This window comes from Indicator indicator, chromosome 36 (genome assembly GCF_027791375.1).
Source record: "Indicator indicator isolate 239-I01 chromosome 36, UM_Iind_1.1, whole genome shotgun sequence".
Lineage (NCBI taxonomy): Eukaryota > Metazoa > Chordata > Aves > Piciformes > Indicatoridae > Indicator > Indicator indicator.
The window spans coordinates 1,454,415-1,470,482 of record NC_072045.1 but is presented as its reverse complement, the minus strand read 5'-3'; positions in this window follow the sequence as shown (position 1 = coordinate 1,470,482).

The window sequence follows — 16,068 nt, the reverse complement described above, 5'->3', positions numbered from 1 at the left end:
CCAGGGGACATAGCTGACTCATATTCAACTTGCCCTCCACCTAAGCCCCCAGCTCTCTCTCCTCATGGCTGTTATCCAGCCTCTCCTCCCCAGTTTGATCCAGTAACGAAGCTGAGCCGGCCTCAAGAGCTGCACATCAGCCATGTCTCATCTCAGTTGCTCTAAGCCCCAGGACCTCACTGACTGTGGGCACAGCAAGTGAGCAGCACACACTGTTGTCTGCTTCTGCTGCTGACATGGGGCTGGACTGCTTCCAGGTACAGCAGCCTGCTGCCAGCCCTGCTCTGCTCTGCAGATGCACCTTGCACTGGGGAAAGATTTGACAAAATCTCTCAGAACCTGCCAATTACATCAAAACATTGCTCAAATGCTCCAAATACTTTGTGAATTGCATCAACACATCAACCAAAACTGCTCCCAGCACTCAAGTTGCTTAAAGTGGTGCCAAGTGGTCTTAATTACCTGAGCTTGGATGAAGAATGGAAAGCCACAGATAGCCCTTCTGAACCCAGCTCTAGTCACTGGAGGGCTGCAAAGACTGGCAGGAGAAAGATGTTTGTAGAGGTATTCACACAGTAACTGTGTGAATTGCTGTCACTGCATAGAACCACAGAATATATCTGGTTGGAAGACACCTCAAAGCCCATCCTGTCCAACCCTTGACCCAACACTGCAGGGTCAACACCAAACCATGTCCCTAAGCACCAGGGCCACAGCTGCTTGAACATCCCCAAGGATGCCCCCCAGCATTGCCCTGGGCAGCCTCTTCCAATATCTGAGAACCCTTCCAATGCAGAAATATGTCCTGAGATCCAGACTGAGCTTCCCCTGGTGCAGCTTGGAACCATTTCCTCTGCTCCTGTCCCTTGCCACCAAGGAGCAGAGGCTGCTCCCTCCTCACTCCAACATCCTTTCAGGGAGCTGTAGAGAGCAATGAGGTCTCCCCACAGCCTCCTCTTCTCCAGCCTGAACACCCCCAGCTCCCTCAGCCCCTCCTCTCAGCCCAGGGGCTCCAGGCCCTTCTCCAGCCCCTCAGTGTCCTTCTTGGAGTGAGGCCCAGAGCTGAACACAGCACTCAAGGTGTGGCCTCCCCAATGCTGAGCACAGGGACATGGTCACCTCCTGTCCCTGCTGCCCACCCTGTTTCTGATCCAAGCCAGGAGGCCATTGGCTTTCTTGCACTGCTGCTCAATTTCAACCGGAGAAAACCTGAGCACATACCCAAGTGCTCAGGAGGATGCTGTTACCTTGCCCTTTAAACAGATTCACTTCCACCCACAGAGCAGAAATTCCACCCTAAAAAATAACTGGTAACACCCTGAAGCCATTCATTGCATGCACAGAAACAGCCCTGCTCTGCTTTACAGATGGAGATATTTTTTCCCCCCCTGTTTTTTTTTTTAACCTGTAATAAACTAGTAGAGAAGCTGCCAAGATCATACAGCTGTCCAAAGGCAGAGAGCAGCAAAGGTTCTCCCACCTCACCCCTGCCCTGCGGGCACATGTGTCCGGAACTCTCCCATCCCACAGGAAGGGTAGGAGGGAGACCAGATCAGGATGGCCTACACTGCTCCTGCTTTAAACACCAGGTATCACTGCTCTTACTCTACCTCCCTCATTCCTCTTTGCCCCACGTGGGGCTGAGCAGGACACACTTTGCTCAGGTAGAGGGCATCCATTCTTGGCCAGGGAGGCAGAAAGTAAGTTTGTGCATCCCAGTGAACAGGCAGGAGACTGAGGCTGCAAACCACACTCTTTAGTGATGGGTATGGGTAGGTTTCATGTCAGTCCTCAACTCCATCAGCAGTCTCAGCAACCATCTCAGCCACTGGAGACCTGGACCGTGACTTCATCGTGGTGACTGAATATAAAGAGCAGCTGAGAACGTCAAGCTAGAAGGTGATCGAAGGTTTGCAGCAACACCACACTGCCGGTCAGCGAATGGAAGGACAAAACCAGGCTGACCAATCCTACTCTTGTGAACCATACCATGGCCAGCAGCATGGCCTGACACACAACACAATCATTTTGAAGGGCAGCACCATGATTCGTCCAGCCTTTGACTCACACCAAGGACAGGTTTCCAACATCCTCCCTGACAGAGGGCTGTGTGAGCTCCATTATCCCATCTCCAAGGCTGCAGACCTGTTTGCCTCCTAAAGAAAACCCCATGGAACAGCTGGGAACTTCTCTGAATTACTAAATTCAGTGGAAGAGTAGGGACCTGACTGGCTCCCAGCCCAGGACTCCTCTCTCTCTGCTTATGAGCTGCCTTTCTTCCCAGAGCTCAGTGCTGGTTCTGGTCAGAGTGCTCCCAGATCTTCTGGAGAAGAAAGTAGGAGGTGTCTGCTATGGGTGCAGCAACAAAGAGAATATGAAGTCAGTGGTTTGACAGAACTTCATCAGAGAAAGCATCAGCAAGTTTAAATTCAAATGAAGGCTGTTAACTATTCTGGCTACCAGGGCCCTCAAAGCACAGGGACCTAATTCTGCAGGAGCCACCAAGCCCCATCCAAGAGCATTCCTCAGCAGCAGCTACCACAGGCACCACCCAAACCGCTGCAAAGTTAGGAGGCAGAAGCAGCAACCTCTTAGCAAGGGGAGCACAAGGCAGAAGCCAAATGAAACATCATCATGGCTGAGAGATTCATTGTTATGAAAGTGAAAAGCAGAGTTTGAGCTGCTTGGAGTCTGACCAGGACCAAGCTCCTCACCAGCCCACATCACCGACAGCCACGTCCTGGCAGCACACTGCTGCAAGCAGGGCAAAGCTGCCCCCTCCTATAATCCATTAATTCCTCTGAGTTCCAGAGCCTGAGCTGTTGCACACACAACAAAGACATGAGCTTGTTGCATGTGTTGTTCCCATGCTCAGCTTATCTCCAGGCCCTTTCAGAAGCAGCAGCATATCTGCCCAGGTTGATCTTGTGACAAACCCCTGGCTGTGACCCACTGTCCTTGGCCAGACCCAAGAGTGCCAGGAGCAGCAGGAACAGACCCAGGTGTGCCAACCTCTGCTCCTGCACAGGCAGGCCAGACTCAGGGCACACACTAGAGAAGCAAACAGCCATTTCCAACTTTTCTCCCAAGGAGTCCTTCCCACTCTCTCCAACAGTAATTTCTGCCAAGAGATCACATCAGTTCTTCTGGGTACAGGGTGTGAAGACTGTGCCCCCTTCCTGAGCCTGCAGAGCATTTTATGCTCCTCACACTGGATTCAAACTGGACAGGCAGCAGCTGGACATTCACAGAGTGCATCAGGTTGGAAGGGACCCTTGAAGGTCACTTTGTCCAACCCCCTACAGTCAGCAGGGACACTTCCAACTAGAGCAGGCTGCCCAGGGCCACATCAAGTCTGATCTTGAATGTCTCCAGGGATGGGGCCTCAACCACCTCCCTGGGCAACCTGTTCCAGTATCTCCCCCCCCTCACTGTGCAGAACTTCTTCCTGATGTCCAACCTAACTCTGCCCTGCTCCAGTTTCAAACCATTGCCCCTTGGCCTATCCCCACAGGCCAAGTGGCAGTCCTGAACAGTCCCTCCCCAGCCTGCCTGTAGGTTCCCTGCAGATATTGAAATGCAGCTCTAAGGCCACCCTGGAGCCTTCTCCTCTCCAAGCTGAACAGCCCCAACTCTCCCAGTCTGTCCTCATAGCAGAGGTTCTCCAGCTCTCCAAACTGATCTTCACAGCCTCCTCTGGACCCTCTCTAGCAGGTCCATCTCCCTCTTGTTTTGGGGGTTGTAGGAGATTGACCAGAGTCAGGACATGGACTCAATATGACTTAAAATCCTGCTCAGCCAGAGTCAAGACACAGACCCAATATGAGTTCAAGATCTTGCTCATTTATTGCTAAAAGACACAGGCTTTTATAGCATTCTGTGCTGTCCACACCAATAACCCCAGCTCACTGTTGGCTAACACACATTGCCCACGCACCCGTTACCGGACACCGATTGGAATATGGTATCGGCAATGTTCTTCTACCTTGCAGCTTTAACACCTGCCTTCATCTCCTGTTTATTGCTTTGCCAAGCTTTCTCTTATCAGCCTCTCAAGGACACGTCAGCCTGTTTATAGCTAAAAGGCTGGTTTGTGCAGCTCATGGCCTTTTATCTTCTAGCCATTTCTCTACAGGCCTCCAATAGCTGGACATAGCACTGCAGATGAGGTCTCACCAGAGCAGACATTGTGAGGTTTGTTCTCTGCAGCTCCAGATCTAATGGCTGCACAGCAGTGCCATTATCCAAAGGGGCAGCTCTTTGACAGTCATGTGCCAGAGGTGCAACTGGACAGAAGGTGTAATCTCAATGCTACAAAATAATAGTGCTTCTGAGCATCTATCCTATGATGAGAGACTGAGGGCCCTGGGCCTGTTTAGTCTGGAGAAGGCTGAGAGGGAATCTTATCAATGTCTATAAATATCTGAGGGGTGGGGGACAAGAAGAAGGTGCCAGGCTCTTTTCAGTGGTGCCCTGTGATAGGGCAAGGAACAATGAATACAAGCTGGAACCCAGGAAGTTCCACCCCAACAGGAGGAGACACTTCTGTATGGTGAAGGTGACAGAACCCTGCAGCAGGCTGCCCAGAGAGGTTTTGGAGTCTCCTTCTCTGGAGACTTCCAAAACCTGTCTGGATGCATTCCTGTGACCTGCCCTGGGCGCCCCTGCTCTGGCAGGGGATTGGACTGGATGATCTCTGGAAGTCCTTTCCAACCCCTAGCATTCTGTGATTCTTCAAGTATTAATTATATACTGAACATAGACTCAATGATGTTTCTGTGTTACACAGTTAGGAGAACTTTTCATACTGCATTTGTGTTTCTTTGAGCAGCCCTGGGGAAGCCTGGAGGCTCTGCTGCGTTCAGAGAAAGTTGGTAGAGAAGCAAAGGGACCAACTCCTCTGGGAGGAAGACTTCCAACCTCCTCCCAGAGCTGTGAGGGGATGAAACAAGCTTCAACAAGCTGCAGCTGGCAGTGCCCAGTGCCATGGAACAGGCTGTGGACAGCAGGGCAACTGACCAGGTTGAAGCCTCCAGAATTCCCCAGGGCAGCAGCTGTCCTCTGCCCCAGGCTGGGCTGCTCACCACAAGGCAGTGCAGAAGCCCTCATGTGAGCTGCAGAAACCACAGCAGCACACAATGGGAGAAGACTACACTTAATTAGGGGTTGACAGCATGTTCTACTTAAATATGTGGGTGAGAAGAGACAAAGTGACAGAAAAGCTGCTCCAATCACATTCTGCTTTTTAATTACCGAAAGCGTTTCCCAGAAAGTCCTGAGGTTAACTCAGCTACTGGCAGCACTGAGAAACTCAAACAAGTGCCAGGCACTGAGGAACAGAGCATTTCTAAGACCTGCCTAAGGAAGGAAACTCTCATTATTACTGTCTCCTGTAGGGCTGCTTGGAGAGGTCCAGTTCCTCTCTCAGAGACTCAGCTTGCTAGTTAGCTAGAGAGGAGGTGGAGCACCTGGGACAGCCAACAGATGCCTCTCCTTTTGGCACACAGCTGCCCAGGCACATAGGTAAGCAGCACTGGACTGCCCTGCTGAAGTCAGTGCTGATGAGGACCAGAACAAAACTCACTTCAAACAAATCACTTTAGTTTCTTATACATCACTTTTCTTGTGCTTTCACTGCTTCATTTCAGCAACAGATGGCCTTTTGTTTGCAGTCCCTTGGTTTAACTCTCTGCAGCAGAACAGGCTGCCAGCCCTGCACCAGCAGGGTCTCAGCATGGCACAGGTCCTTCCTGCAGTGTCCTTCCCCTCTGAGGAAAGCAAAGTGGCTGCACTGCCTGCTGGATTAACATAGAGCAGTGCCCCATCAGAAGGCAACAAACACAGAGAGGGCCTTTGTGCTAGGAATTCTGCTGTGCAAGAGACAAAAAATTACTCCTCTGAGTTTCTCTATCAGCCACAGATGGATTCAGAGATGGTGAAACACCACACAGAGATATTGTCCCATAGCAGCTCCTTGTTAGGAACACAGCAAACAATCAGAGCTTTGCATTCACACAATGTTGAGGCAATCCCAAGCACCAATACAGGCTGGGCAGTGACTGGCTGGAGAGCAGCCCTGCGGAGAGGGACTTGGGGGTGCTGGGGGATGAGAAGTTCAACATGAATGGGCTGCCCAGGGAGGTGGTGGAGTCACCATCCCTGGAGGTGTTCAAGAGGGGATTGGAAGTGGCACTTGGTGCCATGGTTTAGATAGTCATGAGGTTTAGGGTGACAGGTTGGACTCGATCTTTGAGGTCTCTTCCAGCCTTCTTGCTTCTATGATTCTATGAGCTGTCAGTGAGCACTTGCAGCCCAGAAAGCCAACCAGATCCTGGCTGCATCAAGAGAAGTGTGGCCAGCAGGGCGAGGGAGGTGATTCTCCCCCTCTGCTCAGCTCTGGTGAGACCCCACCTGGAATACTGCATCCAGTGCTGGAGCCCCTATTACAAGGTGTCCAGAGAAGGACCACCAGGATGATCAGAGGGCTGGAGCTCCTCTCCTATGAGGAGAGAGTGAGAGAGTTGGGAAGAGAAGGAGAAGAGAAGGCTCCGAGGTGACCTTATTGTGGCCTTCCAGTATCTGAAGGAGGGTACAAGAAAGCTGGAGAGGGACTTTTTAGGCTGTCAGGTAGCAGGTAGTGACAGAACTAGGGGGAATGGAACAAAGCTGGAAGTGGGGAGATTCAGACTGGACGTGAGGAAGAAGTTCTTCACCATGAGAGTGGTGAGAGCCTGGAATGGGTTGTCCAGGGAGGTGGTTGAGGCCCCAGCCCTGGAGGTGTTTGCAGCCAGGCTGGAATAGGCTCTGGCCAGCCTGATCCAGTGTGAGGTGTCCCTGCCCATGGCAGGGGGTTTGAAACTGGATGATCCTTGTGGTCCCTTCCAACCCTGACTGATTCTGTGATTTTAAATAGCTTCTGTCCACCCCGTGGATGCTATCACAGATGTCCAGTCCCATGGCACTAAGAAATTCTCTTGACACATTCACAAGGCAGCTTGTAGACCTCTAGAGAAGGCAATAGCTTGGGAGATAGCTGCAGGTGACACTGTCAGCTGTGTTGTTACATTAAATTTCAAGGAGACTAACAAAAGTTTTGGTTAGAGACTTAGAAAGACTTAAGAGGAAAAAATCCCTCCTACTTAGGCCTTCTTCCACTGTTCTGCTGCTGTTTGTGAGCTCACACAGTCACTGCTGTCCCCACACATGCCTCTTCAAGAAAGAGTGCCCATGCCTCTGCTTCACACTTTCTAGGGTCCAGAAAGCACTCCAGAAAACCAGCAGCCTGCTCTGATACCTGCTTCTCCTGCTAGCTCCCTTAGCACATTTCCCAGTGCAGTGCAAATGTTTTCTGACTTGTGAGTCACGAGTTAATGAGCCCCATGGTACCACCAGTTAATGAGCCCCATGGTACACCTGCACTTCCCATATACACAGACAGTAGATGGTCTTGTGCCTTAAGGTCCCTGTGAGCACATCAACAGAGTTTAGGAAGAAATTCCTTACAGTAAGGGTGGGGAGACATTGGAATAGGTTGCCCAGGGAGGTTGTGGATGTTCCCTCCCTGGAGGTGTTCAACGCCAGGTTGGATGAGGCCTTGAGCCACCCTGGCTAGGGGAAGGTGTCCCTGCCCATGGCAGGGGGTTGGAACTGGATGATAATTAAGGTCCCTTCCAATCCAGATCATTCTATGCATCCAGAGAGTGCTGCATCCATGCAGGGAGCCAGGCATCTGCCAAGACTCTGTAGATGGGTCCTGGTCCACAGGAACATGCTTGGCTGCCTGAAAAGATGGATGGGAGCAATGAAACGTGAGAAAGGTGTGTGTGATGAGAGCCTTCGTTAGGACAGCAGCCCTAGCAGGGCTATTTCTGGACTCCACTGTTGCAGCTAAGGATGCATTGGTGAAGGAAGCCAGCACTGGAGCTCCTGCTGCTGCTCTTCAGGCTGCAGCCCACCTTATAAGGGAAAACCATATCCTGTAAGATTGTGCCTCTGAGGAGAGCCCACAATGGCCATGCCAATGAATCACTTCAGGAATGGCTCCCAAATGATGCACTGCTTATACTAAATCTCCCTTCTGGAGAGGCCCAGCCAGCCTTCCAAGTGGGGCATGGCAGCAGCAGCTCTGGCAGCAGCAGACCCAGCAGCAGTGTCATGAGCTGCTCTATGCAAAGTAACTGCAGGGTCTTTAAAAGTTCAAGGCACAGGGTGTTTTTTTCTGCCTGTTTGTGCCCAGCTGACTCCCCAGCTAATCATCCTCAGCAGCACCATTTTCGGGGGAAAGAGGCATGTGACACACAGCCAAGCTGTGAACTGCAGTCGTGCTGGGGATGATGTTTACAGTCGATTTTTCCTCAAGTGGATAAGCTCTCTCCAGTGTCCCTCTCCATGTTGGTATGGATTGAACTGCCTGTGCCCCACAGGCTGAAACTCTTCTCTTATCTCTAATCTGATCACTGAAAGAAGTGCTTCCAGCCTCCAAATGACATGTTAAAGTTATTGTTGGAGGAGGGAAGAGCTGCACACCACCACTCAATGTGTCCCCACCAATGCTCCCCCAGATGGCCTTACAGGTACTGCCAGGACCCAGCACCCTGGGCACCACTGGCTGAGGCCACGATCTCCACTATGGTATCTCCAGCTCTGGGTACAGCCAGACAAGGGTTGAACAAGAGCATAAATATTTGTTAAATTGTTTCACCTCCCTAAAGCAGAGGAATTCAACTGAACAACACACTGGAGGCTTCTGCCCAGGCTCTAAGCCATAAATGATGGGCAGATGGCAACCTATGGAAGAAGACATGTGGGAAATGGAAACAAATTGGACACCAACTTTACTTCTCCGTTGAGCTCACAATTTTCACCTTTGCAAGGAGATGATGGAGATCAGCTTTGCTATCAGTTTTGTACCAATGGGTCTCCAATAACCTGAGCCCCCTTGGATAAAAGTTGGTTTCAAGATCATGTCTCCAGGCTGTACCCAGGCAGATGAGATGTGCCCTCTGCTCATCCAACTGATTTGGGGCCAGGACACCCCAGACTGGACAATCCCAGCGCTGAGCTGTCACCCTACACACACTGCCCCTGCTCCTGCCAACAGCTCTGCTGCCTTCCCCAAACATAGCAGACAGCCCCTTCTGAGGGCAGAAGGCACAGCAGTCATCTACAGCATCAGACCTGGGAACTCCCTTTTCAACAGCAGTGGTTACAAAACTTTAAAACCTCAAAGCTGGGCTCTTGGGAAGGGGCAAATGAGGCCTCTGTATCCATGCAGGAATCCAGCTGCTGGCACTAAATGAAGCTTCTCCCTCACAGCACACCACACTGGTTCCAATACCTCCCTTCAGGAGGCTCTCTGTGTCTGAAGTCAACCTACTGCCAAGGTTTCCCTGACTTTCAGTCCCTCTCCTCCAGCCACTTTTACACCTGTCCCAGACTAACCCTTATCAACATTTACAGAGTGCTTGGGGAAGCTCTTCGCTGACATGACCCACAGCCACGTTTGTTTAGTAAGAGCACAGCACGAAGCCATCCTTGCTCCCTAGCAAAGCACTGGGGAGCAAATCTTAGCCCTGCTGGTAATCCTTCATCCACAGCATGAACACTAAGGTGAGCAGCACACAGTATAGGTAGGTCATGAGCACTTCACCACCTCCACCACTGCTCCAAATAGCAGTGAAAGGCAACAGCGCCAAGCGAGATTTGTTGCCAGCAGCTTTGAAGCAGTCAAGAAACCAGGACTGAGCTCAGCACAAACCCCTTCTGCTCCTGGGCACATGGCTCTGGCAAACACTGCTCCCATCTGCTGCCAGGATGACCCCAGAGCACACTGATATGCTCCATCAGCCAGAAGTCCCAACCTGAGACCTGCAGCCCCTGCATGCCTGTGACTGTGCCTTCACACACAGCCTACCCAGGGCTGCCTCCAGTCCTCCCAGGTTTTGTTCTCTTCCAGAATCTGCTTGTAAGCTGTCATGCACACTGTCCGCAGCCCTCCTGGGAGCTCCAGTTGCAAGTGTGGCTGAGGCCAAGGGACACAATTTGGATGCTACCCAAGCGAGGAGTAAGCAACTTGACTAGAAAAATCAAAGCATGGGTGAGATCATTGGCTCTGTTTCATCTTTTGTACTATAGGTGCAAGGCAAGAGCCCACAGGTGTGTAAATCCACAGTTACTCACAAGGGGAGAAAAACATATCCCTCGCTTAAACCCTTCCTGAGCACCAACCTCCAAGGATCTCTTATCTCATTCTAAACAAACCTCTACCTTCCTCAGAGACCAGAAAGGCGACTGAGAAATCAGGGTATAAACAGTATTTTAATAGTTCTCTCCCTCAGCATCACAAGCTCTAATTCCAGCAGCCACACTACTCCCAGGAAAGAGGTCTGAGGGTGGGTGGGGAATGCCTCAGGAAAGGCTGCATGCAGCTAGCTGCTCCATTTCCCTTGCAGCACCAAGGAACCAAAGCAGGAAAGGCCAGGAGCAACTTGCCACTTGCCTACATCTCAGCACCTTACCAAAAACTACATGCTACATCCACCTCCCAACACAGCAGAGGACATCTGTGAACTAATCCTGGCCTCTACTGCAACTGTAATATTTCCAAGATCTAATGATCACTTAAAGGCCTGAGGGTGAGGAAATTGCTGTCATAACACGTTCAAAATCTAGCTACCCAGCAGCAGGCTCTGCATGAAGTTCAGGCTCAGACAGGTGCTTAGGAGCTTGGCATCAGGCCCACGGAGGAACACATCACCACAACAACAGAGCAGGCCTGGGTGATCCTGTGCAGAACCACAGCCACCTACTCCGAGGCTGTTAATCAACTACAAATTACCAGGCAGCAGAGGTGGAGAGAGGTCTGCCTCACAGCCCCATAGATACGATCTGCCAGCCGAGGACCCAGCAATGGTTAAGGCTCTGGTGGTGTTTTCAGGCTTGGGCTCGCTCCCTTCCTTTGCACTTGCCAAGATGGGTGCTGGCACAGCAGCAAAGCCAATGTCACCCTCCCTTGTCGAGAGGACACCCGGACCCCGCGGGAGCGCCGGGAGCCGCAGCAACTCCCCAAAGCAAGGCAGGACCCTCCCCACCCCCGAGCCGAAGCCCCCTTCCAGATCCTCCCGACCCGACTCATCCCCGAAGAGAGCGGAGCACGGGTCAGTGTCCCTGTCGCCAGCCAGGGAAGCGCGTAGCTGCTCCGGTGCCGGAGCGACCCGCTCCCGATGGTGCCAGGGTGCAACAACGTCCGCCAGAGTCCCCCGAGCCCGCCCGAGGCGGGTACCGGAACTGGGGGCCGGAGGGTGACGAGGAGCAGCCCAGGAGCTGAGCAGGCTGCCCCGTGCTCTGCACGTTGCTCCAGGGGTCGCCGATGCCCGACCCCGGCGAGTACAAGCCCAGGACACCCCAGGGCGGGCGGGGGACAGAAGACAAGGGGGAGAGGACTGGTCCGGCCTCCACTCCGGAGAGTCTCGGCTAAGGAGAAGCCCCGGGAGACGGAACCCCGGGGGAGCTGTGGGGGGCGGCAGTTGGATGGGGCCACGCGGTACTCCGGGGGTGGTGGGGAGGGGGCTGGACTGAACCACTCCGACACATCCCCGGGGGCTACACCGCACACTGCGGGGGACCTAGCCGGGAGGTACCACTCGGATCCCTCTGGAGGTGCAGCCGGACTAAACCACTGCAGGCCCGCAGGGGGAACGAGACAGGGACACACACTCCGGGAGGGCTGGCCGGGAGCGGCCCCTCGGGGAGACGGCGACACGCGAGAGAACAAGCCGGGAAGCCTGGCCGAAGGTGCCGGCGCCCGATGCTCGCAGCGCGTTACCTCCTGCCGCGTCCAGTCCCCCAATACCAGCCTCCGGGGTGATGGCACCGGCTCCCGCCACGGCCGAGCCTTCCGCCTCCTCGGGCACCTCCAGCTCCATGGCCGCCGCGAAGACCGCGGGCAGGGCAAGCACGGGACAGGACAGGCCCGCCCGCCGCCGCGCTCCTCCCGGCTCCGGCGGCCGCCGCTGAGGAGACTGGGAACGGTGGAGACCATAGAGCGCGGGAGGTGCCGCGGCTAGACACGCCCCGCCGGAAGGGACCCCAGCCAGCGCCGGAAGCGGAGCACTCCGCTTCCGCCGGAATGAATCACGGCGCGGAGGCTGCTGGTCGCGATAGTTCGGGGGCTGTGGGACCGGGGGAAATCCCGACTACAAGGGGTGGGGAGAGGGACAGCGCTTTACACGCCACACAGCAGCGAAGAGAAAAAGCCGCGCACGCCCTCTCGCGGGCCTGAGGCACTGGAGAGCCACGGGGAACCGGGCTTTACCTCTCGCCATGGCAAGGGGGGAGGCGGGGCTTAGGGGCCGGGGCCGGGCTGCCTCGGCACCGCAGGATCCCATGACCCTGGGCCTGGTAGTCTCTTCGGTGCGGCGGCGAGCTCTGGCCCAACGGGGACTAGTGCCGGGCTCCGCATCGTTGCCCTTCCCCTCGGGGGCTGCCTCGCTGGGCTTGCCCCACCACCGGGTACCGGGCACCCTTCTAGAGGCCTCAGGCCAGTCCAGCGGAACCCGGCTCCACGCCATCGTCGCCGCTCTCCACCCTGAGCCTGGGCCCGGCTCTCTGCAGCCCCTCGGCGAGCCTGGCCCGTGGCGCCACCTAGTGGCACTGCGCTGTCCGTCCCGAGAGGGCCTCGGGGTGCGGGTCAGCCCAGGCCGGCCCCGCCGGTTCTCCTGGGGTGGTTCCTTTAGGCCAGCGTGTCCCGGTCCCGAGCTCCGGGGTACAAACGTGTCACAGCCAAGGGCATCCCCGTCGGGAAAATGGCTCAGCACTAACGCGCGGCCCCCGGCACAGCCGGGGAAGGTGCCGCGGTGGTAATGAGGTTGGTCGGCTGCGTCGCCGTCCCCCTGCCCGAGGGGCTCCCTGCCGCGTCCCTGCATGGGAGGGCGGCCAGTGGCCCCACAGCAGCTGAGGAGACGGCAGCTGGGCCGGGAGAGCTGCAGGCGCCGGTGCTGGAGCCTCTCCGTCCTCCCCTCGGGACTGGCGAGGGGCTTCGGAGGCAAGGAGGCACTTGATGCCGATCTGACTGGCAGTGGGGAAAGCGGTGGCTCCATGGCTCCAGGGTGGTGGCTGGTGGCCGGGGGGTTCAGGAGGAACTGGTCCCTCTGTAACAGCCCACTGCAAGACTCTGACCTCCTCCTGCGGCATCGGTACCGACCCCGGCCGGAGGCAGCAGTCTGCACGGAGAGCCAAGTCGTGGAGCTGATTTCTCTCACCGCACGAAAGCGACCCAGCAGAAAGAGGAATGACGTGGGGCTGGCTCCCAGGTGGGGGGCAGAAGAAAGGGGGTGCGGAGGAGACGGGATGGCAGCCATCAGCAGGGTTGTTTTTTCCCCCACATCAGCCATAGAGGGCATCCTGCTGGCCACCATCCCTGTCGCCTCTTGGGGCACTGGATGAAGCCATTTTGTCCCCCGTGGGCACTCCTGAGCAGGGCTGCTCGGACGGTTTCGGGGGTCCGGCACAGAGCCCTGTCACCTCGCTGGAGAGCCAGCGTCGGGGAGGAAGAACCTCCATCCCCTGGCAATATCACCACCAGCATCCTGTCATCCTGTCCCTGCCCTGGACTGGGTGGGGCGCAAGTGGACGTGGCTGCACCATAAGGAGCGTGGAGGGCAAAGGGAACGGCGCCCTGTGACTCCTGTTATGCTCAGGAAGCTACCCTGGGACCCCCTTTATCCTCTGTTCCCTCCTGCAGGCAGCGTCTGGGCCACAAAGGGTTACGCAATGCACCCTGGAGTGACACCACTGCCACCAGCCCGGGAGCTCAGCTCCTTCCTGGTCGGATCAGACGCTCGGTGAGTGCCTAACTCTGTCTCCCGGGATCCTGCTTGCCGGCTGGGGACAGGGACCCGGCCATGCTTTCACCTGGGCAACGAGCCGTGCTGGACAACTGGCCGTGCTTTATTCCTCTCTGGGTGGCTTCAGGCCTCAGTGACCCTCCAGGAGTCCCACTCTGATGGCAGGGGGATACCCCGGGGTGGACCCTGGGATTCGTTGTCACGGCTCTGCACCCTGAGGGCTGGAGGTTGTGTCTATTGATTTACACCACATCTGGGGCAGATCTTCCAGAGACCCTTTTACCAGCGCAGGGAGGTCAGGATCAGCTCATCGACATGTGTCTGGGGCTGGGTCAGAAGAGCTGCTGCGGGGATCTGAGACCTCGGTCCTGCATAGCCAGGACCAGGCAAAGGATGAGCAACTTGGCAGCACAGGCTGAGACCAGGGACCTTGCTGATCCCAGGAAGGCTTTGGGTTCCCAGTTTGAGGACGCTTGGTGGTGGTGGGCTTGGGAAACAGGTGGTGGGAACAGCTGTGGGGCAAGACTGAGGTGGGCAGGGTGCGTTGGTTTGCAATAAATAAACCTCCCCGCCCAGTGCTGTCCCCATGGTGGGCATTGCCAGTGGTGTCACCTGGGGCTGGGTACAGCCAGGAATCGGGGCCTTGCGGTGGGATGAGCTGCCCGGGCACAGTCTGGGCTTTGTTTGGCATCGAATCCCCTCGGAGGTGCCAGCCAGGATGCGTGCACGGGGCAGGGTGGGGTGCGTGAGGCTCCCTGTGCTGGGCGCCGCGGTCAGCTCTGCCCAGATACCGCCACTCTCGGCGGGGCCATTACGGGTGCGGGTTGGTTTCTGTCAGAAACCGGCCGAGCCGGCTCCGCCAGTTGCCAGCCTCGGCCTTTGGCTTGGGGCAGGCCCTGCGCCAGGTCCCTGCAGGGAGACCGAGGGCAAGACAGGAGCTACTGCCATTCCCACACTTCCCTCCCCTCCCCAGACTGTTGCTGCCCACGGAGAGCCACGGGTGGCAACGGGACGCAGGTGTGTGGCTGATCTGTGGTGTGCAGTGATGGGACAGCAGTGGGAGCCAGCTGGCGACAGCGAGAGGCTGTGCTGGGTGGCAGCAGGGTCACTGGCACAGCAGAGTCACCCAGCTCTGGCTGCCTCATGATCGGGGGGTCCCCTGGCTTATGCCATGTCACCCGTGGGCATCCAAGGAGCTCATTAAGCATTGAGAGGTTGACAGTGGTGGCAGAGCTGGGATGAGACCAGCTCAGCTCACTGGTCTGGCAGGAAACCACTACACTGCCATGCTGGGCTCTGCTGTTTCTTTACTGCTCTTACAAGCGCCAGGACAGGACTGTGGGTGCCTCACACTGTGGTCCTGATGAGCCCCAGCTGCCCCCTGGGCGCACACATGTCCCTGTGTTGAGCATGGGCAGGTGGGCAGTCGGGCTGGTTTCACCAGCCTGGACTCTGTCCTCCTCAGTGGCTGGCTCATAGCCTGGCCAGCCGGGGCTGTTGGTGAGGCCTGGGTGAAGGATTACAGCCTCCCTCCCCAGGTATCATTTTGGGGGCCCAGCCCAGGGGCTCCAGCTGAGGACTGGCCACAGAAAGGCCTCATGCTGGGGCTGAGCTGCTGTGCTTGCCCCAGGGCTGGTTGCCCACTGCTGGCCCCAGCTTCCTAATGGGATTCGTGCTTGGCACTGCCTACGGCATAGCCTGTGAGGCACCAGCGCTCGTCTCTGATGCTCCCTGGTCCTACTGAAGCCACCTCCCATGGCCAGTTCCCAGAGGAGCTGTGGAGGTTTCCAGCTTCTCATGGAACTGTCACAGGGAGACCCCATCCAGGCTCAAGGGTGGCCAAGCTTCACCGGGGAGTCAGCATGGCCCCCAAAGCAGCCATGCCAGAGCCCTCACCACAGGGCCATGCAGGTGCCTTGGGCAGCAGAGCCAGCACAGCCTGAACTGGGGACTGCTGCTGCAGCAGAGCCAGTGGCCAGTCAGATCCTGGACAGTTGTCACAGTGCAGATATCAGCCATGGCAGAGCTGCCAGCCAGCTGGTGCCAGTGGATGGTGCCCACACCTCAGCTGTGGGCCAATCAGCACTGGAGAGATCTCCCCCTAGCGGAGCTGCTGGCCAGTTATTGATGGTGGCATCCTCTGCTACCAAAAATCTGTGCTGGTTTGAGGCCAGCCAGAACATCTCTTGCCCCGAAAGGGACAAAAGAATAACACACGCAAACG